Source organism: Teleopsis dalmanni, chromosome 1, assembly GCF_002237135.1.
Source record: "Teleopsis dalmanni isolate 2A chromosome 1, ASM223713v2, whole genome shotgun sequence".
NCBI lineage: Eukaryota > Metazoa > Arthropoda > Insecta > Diptera > Diopsidae > Teleopsis > Teleopsis dalmanni.
The window spans coordinates 67,676,179-67,684,094 of NC_051846.1; the positions used below are offsets into that span (position 1 = coordinate 67,676,179).

Here is a 7,916-nt window from a genome sequence, read left to right on the forward strand (position 1 = left end):
TTGGAATGCTTGATGTACAAATTTCATTGTCAAGTTCAATGTAATACAATAGTTAAGAGTAGCCCTGGAAGTTATTTTATTTACTTTACTTACTTTACTCTTACATCAATTCGCGGTCTTAATCAATGTTATTCAAGAAAATTAAAGGAATGTCTTTCTGTTCTTCCCATGTAGAAAATTGGCCAAATCCGGCAATCGTTTGAATACCGTTTGCCAGCGACTGGCATTTGCACAAAGAAACAACATACAAAAGAAAAAATTGAAACATTTGGTTTGGAAAAAGAGACTTCCCTTAACACTAGAATGGATTAAAACAAAAATTCGATTTATAGAATGCACTTTCCCATATTCCTATTAGCACGTGAAAATATTTTTATTCGAGTTAACGAAGTAGAATTGTATGCAATTTGCTCTCCAAAATCCTGTTGCACTCTTTTTAGTTCGAGTAATAGAAAATTCGAGTTATAGAAGTTCGAATTATAGATGTTTGACTATATTTATATACATTATATAGATAACACATCACTCAATAAGTCGTGTGACTTATTGATAACACATCTTAAGGGCAATACAATCATTCTAACGTTTCTCTAACTTCTCGATGCCGTGCTTGTAGAAGGATTTGTCTTTTACCTCAAAATTGTCTTCAGTTTCAGCAATTACATCTTCATTTGAAGAAGTGAATTTCTTACCGGCGAGCATTTTTTGAGATCAGCGAATAGCCAGTAGTCGCTGTGGCCAGATCTGGACTATACAGTGGATGAGGAAACAATTTTGCCATCATTTTTATTGACTTGTGACATGGTGTATTGTATTGGTGAAACAAAATTTTTTTCTTCGCCATGTACGGTCGTTTTTTCACAATTTCTGCTTTCAAACGATCCAGTAATGCCGTGCAGTAGTTACTATTGATGGTTTTTCCCGTTTTGAGATAGTCAATGAAGATTACACCATGTGCATCCCAAAATATGTATATATGTCAAACGTAGGTTTTTTTTTGCAAGTAGTGTTTTAACCTATATGTTTATATTTTTAAAGGTTCTTGACTATGCTTTAGAAATAAGAATGGACCCATGGAATGAGCATATAAGTATTTTTTTATTAGTAAATTATAATTATTATATTATATATGATATAATATGTTAGTTTAAATTCAAATACGATAAATAAATTAATTTGCCAAAAAAAATTTAAAATATTTTAATTTTTTTGTTTTTTTACAATTTTATCTTGAAAGTTTACAAGTCTCATATTAAAACAAAATATTAGTTTAAAGAATTATTAATAAACTACAAAAAAAAATTAATAAATATTATCAGAGCAAAATTGAAACAATCTTTCGAAGAAGTAAACCAAGTCGCGAGTTTAATTTTATTTAACAACATTTACCTTCAAACCTTATCAAAATAAAAAATGTCTTGTTTTATTGTTGACTTGGGAATTGACATTTTTGTTTTGTTACATTTTTATTTTTTGCTTTATTCTTTTAATTTTTTTTTTTTGTTTTTTTTTTTTTAATTAAACCACAACAACTGCCGTGGCTGTCAACACATGCGTTTAAGTCAGCCTCTTGCGTCCCTCGGCTTCTATTCCACATTCTATCACGTACTGATGGCGAGCTACGCGTTTTATGATTCAACATTTCTCTCCTCTTCATGCTTTTTTCACTCTTTCGCACTGGGAGACGAATTAAAAGCAAATATTTTTTATAAATTTATTTAAAAAAATTTTTTTTTATTATATTTTTATAAATAAACAAAAAGCATTAAGTCAGTATATTTTAATCAAATATAGTGCGAAAATGTCGAGATAATGCTCAAATTAAAAGTCTCATACAAAGTTTTTTCTTGAAATCATAATTAATTGTATTAAAAATATGAAATTCTTTGGGCCTGGAGACTTAAAAATAGCATAAAGATTTGGGCAAAAAAATTAATCAGTGGCTTAATTCTTAAGGTACCCTATATACACTTATGTCTAGACAGTGTCTTAATTTTTATGTAGTATCTTCTGTTTTTAATAAAATCTGCCTTTATGGAGAAATATTCAGTGGCCTATTTCTTAAGATACCCTACTTATACTTATGTGTACATAGTGTCTTAATTTTTATGTAGTATCTTCTGTTTTTCATAAAATCTAACTTTTATGGTGAGATATTCAGTGACTTAATTCTTAAGGTACCCTATATACACTTATGTGTATATAGTGTTTTAATTTTTATGTTATATCTTCTGTTCTTTGCAATATCTAACCATTATGGAGAGATACTACATTGACATACGAATGTCATCCGCTTAGATTCTTATTTGATGTATATTGACCGTTCTTTAAATAATCGTGGCTTTTGAACGATCAAATTATAAAAGACTTCAATAATATTTAAAAGAGTAGTTTATTCTTAAAGAAATGTTACACATAGATTGACATCTGGTAAACATCTGATTCCAATCATCAGTATAATTTTAATAGCCCTATTCTATGGAAAACTAAAGTGCCATAGACCAATTCATTATAATCATACTTAACCAGAAAAAATAGGATCATGAAAATTAAAATGCTAGACGCGGACGCAGGCTAGTGAAAAAAATTAATAATGTGTAAGGATCCTACCTATGTTGGCTATCTTACTACTTCAACCCTAGGGAATATAGGATTCAAGTATTCACGATAAAGTTTTAAGGTAGAAACTTTCTGGTATTTCTATCCCTCTGGAAAGAGAATGTTTTAGTTCGTGAAAACCGAGCATACGACAATTGTTGAAACATAGTGATTATACGTTGGCATAAATAAAGTAAAAGACTTGCATTTAAGAGCATTTTAGACAAACATTTGCAGAAAAAATATTTTCCCAAAGTTCTGGCCTTCTCACAAGCTATTGAAAAGTTAAAACCTTTGTTATTATTACAAATCTATGACTTTCTAGCATTAAGTTTCGAACAAAAAATTTCGAGTAAATTACAAAAAAACTTAACATTTAGTGGACATAAAAACTGGGGTATGTTATGGAGTATACTTGACAGTTGAAGTTGGGGTCGAGTATGATGAAGCATTATTAGCTAAAACCTACTCGAGCTAATGTTCACAAAAAGTTTAAACTGTAACTCATGCTGTGATAACTGAAGAAATTAGTTTATCATTTAAGCTAAATAATTTAATTAGCAATAACCTTATTAATAATAAATTTACAAATCGCTCTGGATGAAGTGGGGGATACAGGGGGACAGGGGATAGCAATCTGTTCCCTTGACCCCATTGAGAATAGAATCTAAATGTAATAAAAATTAACCAATTCTAATATATGTCGGTATTTATATTGTAGTACTAATATTAACTAAAGTTTTGGTTATGAAATATTAAGAACAATTTATTAATAATCCATTAATCAATCACTTTGATACATCCCTGAATGCACTATGTGGATGTGTACATAAATTAAACTGCTGCTTAGTTTTTTTATAATTATTACTATAATTGTAATTTCGTCGAATTTTCTATTAATATATCCCGACCTCTTTGCCACCAACCATGCTACGCCACTGCCAGAGCATATCGCTAAGGGCACCGATATACAGTCCCTCTTGAAGATCGTCAAGAAGTACTTTCTTTAATTTCCTTTACCAAGGTAATTGTTAGTTTTTATAAAAGGATTAAAGAGAAAGATACTTTATGATTTAAGGATATAAAAATAAAAGATAAACAATTGGTTGCACTACAAAAGTGTTTAATTGGAGCTAGAAGAGTAATCAAACCGTAAACCTACAAAACTTTAGAAAGATAAACATATATACTGACCTCTAAATGTTATATACCATTATTATAACTATTCGAAGATTGAGTAGTTAATAGTAATTTTTAATTCATATAAACGAACAAGTAGAAAATAACTATTTAAATAAAATATAAAAGGGTAAAAGAGATATAAATCTATATTGTTTTTAAAACAATATATGTCAATTTCTGTGTTAAAATTAGTCTTCTGACTATTTAATAAATACTATAGAGTTCCTGCATCGAGTTTAGCTATAACTTGGCGGTATTGACTTACAATAATAAAAGCAAGTAGCAGTAGATGAATATCTATACGAATAACAACTCTCCAGTATTTCGTTGTTGAAGAAACACCCGTTCTTTTCAGAGAAAAATTATGTTAGAGTGTATTCCCGTGGACGAAACAAAGTTTTAAATATTATTAAAATTTAACTTAGGTTTAAACTTGAAACATTCCTATGACGTATTTTAAAAAAATAACTATGAATCAACAAAGATGCAAGATATGGAAGAGATTAGTAATAGGGTTTTCTAATGAAACATTACATCACGTTTTTTTTATTAGTGGTATGCAGTTATAGTTAAAAACACGAAACATATTACTTTCAGAGCATATGTTAATACTTGCCCTAATTTTATTTTATCAAAAAACTTTTTTATATTAAAATTAAGAAAAGAAACCTGCGCTCTGATTGTTAAAAAAAACTTGGAAAATAATTATAATCCCAGTAGTATTTTCAAAATACTGAGATATCCACAGAGATCTGAGAGTCGATTCAGTCAAAAAAAACATTAAAGATCGTGCTCTGAAACTGTTCAATATAATTGACAGTCACAATAATCCACAACTCTCAGCATCCTAAAAATACAGCGTAATTTGATAAACACAGGCAGATACAAAGACATCAGATCCATCATATTATAAAGCACCGTATTCAGTTATTCTTAGTGTGACTTAAAACTGTCCAAAGATAAAATAGAGTAAAGGTGCTGATTCACCAACTCAGACATCTGAATATCAATATATGTTCCTCTAATCATATAACAAAGAATAAAAGATCTTTAATATAAAAATACAATTAATAATTAATAATTATAAAATATGTATTTCTTATATATATCGGTTCCAAAATATTATAGTTGGTTTCTTAAAGAAACCGTATTTATGTGAGAATAAAATTGCCAAAGATTTTCATTTCAAAATCAAGGTATTAAGTATATATCTATACAGAAAGTTGATCTGCACAAGACCCAACTGAAATTGTACTTTTTCATACATCACTATTCTAAATATAACTATTAACAACAAAGTTGTTAATATTATTTGATTATCCAGTTCATATATAAAAAAAAATACAAAAAAATGAACACATCCAGAACAAAAACATTCACAAGACTCAATTGTAAAGAACTAACCTCGCAGGTTCATTGGTCGATCACCTTAGAGAACTATGGTCTTGCTTAAAACTTTTATTTCAAAAATTAGGAGTAAATTAAAAGTTATTAGTTGTTCTTCAACAACTTTTTTTTGTTGGTAGAATCAAATTAAATTTCAAAAAAATAAAATACAACTTCTTTAAAAGTTACAGCTTATAATGACAATTCTGTATAGAAAAGTACGACTAGGCATTACAAATACTTGTCTAGTTTGCTTTTAAATAATTTTTGCAAGTCAAGTTTTGTGTATTTTTTAATTGTCTTTTATTTAGGACTAGGACTTTAAGGAAGCAAACATTAAGACTTTTGAGAGAGCCGGATAATAATATTTTTTAAAAGTTTTAAGATCTCTTAGGTCGAGTAGACATTGCAACTATTTGCGTACTGTGACACTAAATAATATTTGTAAGATAATCTTTTTACATTGCTTATTTGTTTGTTCTATATACGACAAATAGTTCTTATAGGGAACATATGTACAGATTTCAAAGAAAGCCGGACAGTAATACTTTTAAAAATTTTAAGATCTCTTAGATCAACTAAGCATTGGAACTACTTGCTTACTTTGCCCTAGACAGTTTTTACAGTTTTAGGACTAGTACTTATCGGGAACAAATAAACAGATTTATCAGAGAGCCAGACAATAATACACTTTAAAATTCGTTGTGTCTTTGATATCTGATTTCATATACCTACTACTACTCGTGATATTAATTGATCGAAATATACTAAAAATATTAATGACGCATTTATTGTAAAAATTATGCATTTATATAAATGATTTAACGCTAACGTTCTGGGTATAGTAATTTTAGTGTAGATGGACAGTAATGCAATAACAAAATACACTCTAAACCCGATTTAAAGAATTTTTGAAACCTGGTTTCAGTATGCTATTTGTTCTTCTTATTGAAATGGATTATACTAAGAATGATAGATTATGTTATATTCTATTTTTTTTGCCTTAGTACTAACTGTTGAATTATGTTTCCCGTTAAGCTTCTTAAATATTTAAGTTTTTGTTTTTAAGTTAAATTTAGTTTTCAAAATCATTTTGTTAGTATAATCAGAGTAGAATATTAAATAAATAAGGTCAAAAATAAAGTTTATTTTAAATATTTTAAAACATAAAATTCTATTAAATATTTTGTCCATGTAATGTTATAAAAATAATATATAGCAATTTAACCAATTTAATTCAAAATGAATTTTTTAAATGTGTTAAAATTTAATGCAAAAAAAAAATAATTAAAATAAATTACTTTAAATGATATCGCAATATTTCAATAATAAAATATCTTCAGAGCAAAGAAATAATTAAAATAATTTATCTTTATTTTAACAACACAAAAACGTGAACGTTTTATTACCCAAATTTTAAAAGTAAATAAATTAAAAAAATCAGTTAAAAAACTCACACGCAATTTTGACAGTTGTTTTGAACTTCGCTCTATATCTCCACCACTACCTCTCTCTCTTTTTCTCTCTCACAGTGTGTGTCGTTTTTTTTTTGCGCTCTCTCACTGTTGTGCAAATATTCACTGTTTTGTTGTTTGTTTAGTTTCGTTGTTGTTTGGCCGGAAAAGCAGAAGCAGAAGAAGAAGAAACAGCAGATCTTTTCAATTTTTTCAATATTTTAAATCAATTTAACTATAGAGGCTTAAAGCAATAATTGCTTTTCTTTTATTTATTAAAGTAATAAACATTTATTCATATTAAAAGCAGTTGAGTTTTTCGTCAACAGCTGCCATATTTAAAAAACAAAATTTCATTTGGGCGCACAACACATAAAAAAACAACAACAATTTAAGCTCGACTTTGTTTGGATTGACGTTGCAGCAATATTTGGCTTTTTATGTTATTTATTTTATTTACACAAAATTATTATTTACAAAGTGCACTTAAATTTTCTTTCATTTTTTTTTTTGGGATTTTTATTTACTTTTCATTTTATTTCTATTTATTTTAATGGATGTAAAAAATAAAACACAAAACACGCGCTCGCGAACTGAACAATTGGACGTCGGCATTTAACTGTTCAACTTCAGCGATCGAAGTTATTGTTTACGTGAGCGAGAAGAGCAGCGCAGCTTTGCGCAGCGCAAAGCTTGATAAGAAGTTGAATTGAACTGAATAAAGCAGAAAGAGAGTCATGCAAATTTTGTGTTTTTGTTGTCAGCTGTTGTAGACAGGGTGTTTCTGTTAGATGTGCAAAACACAATGTAAAGTATTATATATTAATACACGTAATATAATGGCCGAATGCGAATTTGAGTAATTTAATGGCAAATTGAGGGAAATGGTAAACTATGTCGGTATGGCAGCGAATGTTAGTATATCTCAGAATTTCGAGTAGATAAAAATTAGGTTAATAAGGTATTACCATTGTAAAAATTTTATAAGATGTTTAATAAATAAATAAATAAATTTGAAAACTTAACCAAAAATAAAAAATAAGTACAATAAGTAAATAAATAAATATTTACATAAGTGCAGTACAAAAAATCCCTAGAAAATTTCAATTTACTTTACTTCAATTTACTTTACTTCAATTTACTTTACTTCAATTTACTTTACTTCAATTTACTCGAACTCGCACATGACCCATAACTGACGTATTAAAGGCTGTAACATTTCTAATTAAAAACTCTTTAAAAAATAATTTAATTTAATTATATAGCATTTTATTTTATTTATTCAGTTTTAATTGA

General features: G+C 27.9%; 1 protein-coding gene across 4 annotated transcripts in view; it reads right to left on the reverse strand.

The window, feature by feature from the left end:
* The window catches only part of LOC119672089, a 224,598-nt gene extending 217,481 nt beyond the window's left edge, over positions 1-7,117 (reverse strand). For 2 of the 4 annotated variants that reach the window (XM_038083052.1, XM_038083049.1), the window contains exon 1: positions 6,624-7,117. The gene's annotated coding sequence lies outside the window, so the exon portion shown is untranslated. The remainder of the gene's footprint in view (positions 1-6,623) is intronic. The other 2 variants (XM_038083051.1, XM_038083053.1) reach the window with 1 other exon arrangement.
* Between the last annotated feature and the right edge of the window lie 799 nt (positions 7,118-7,916).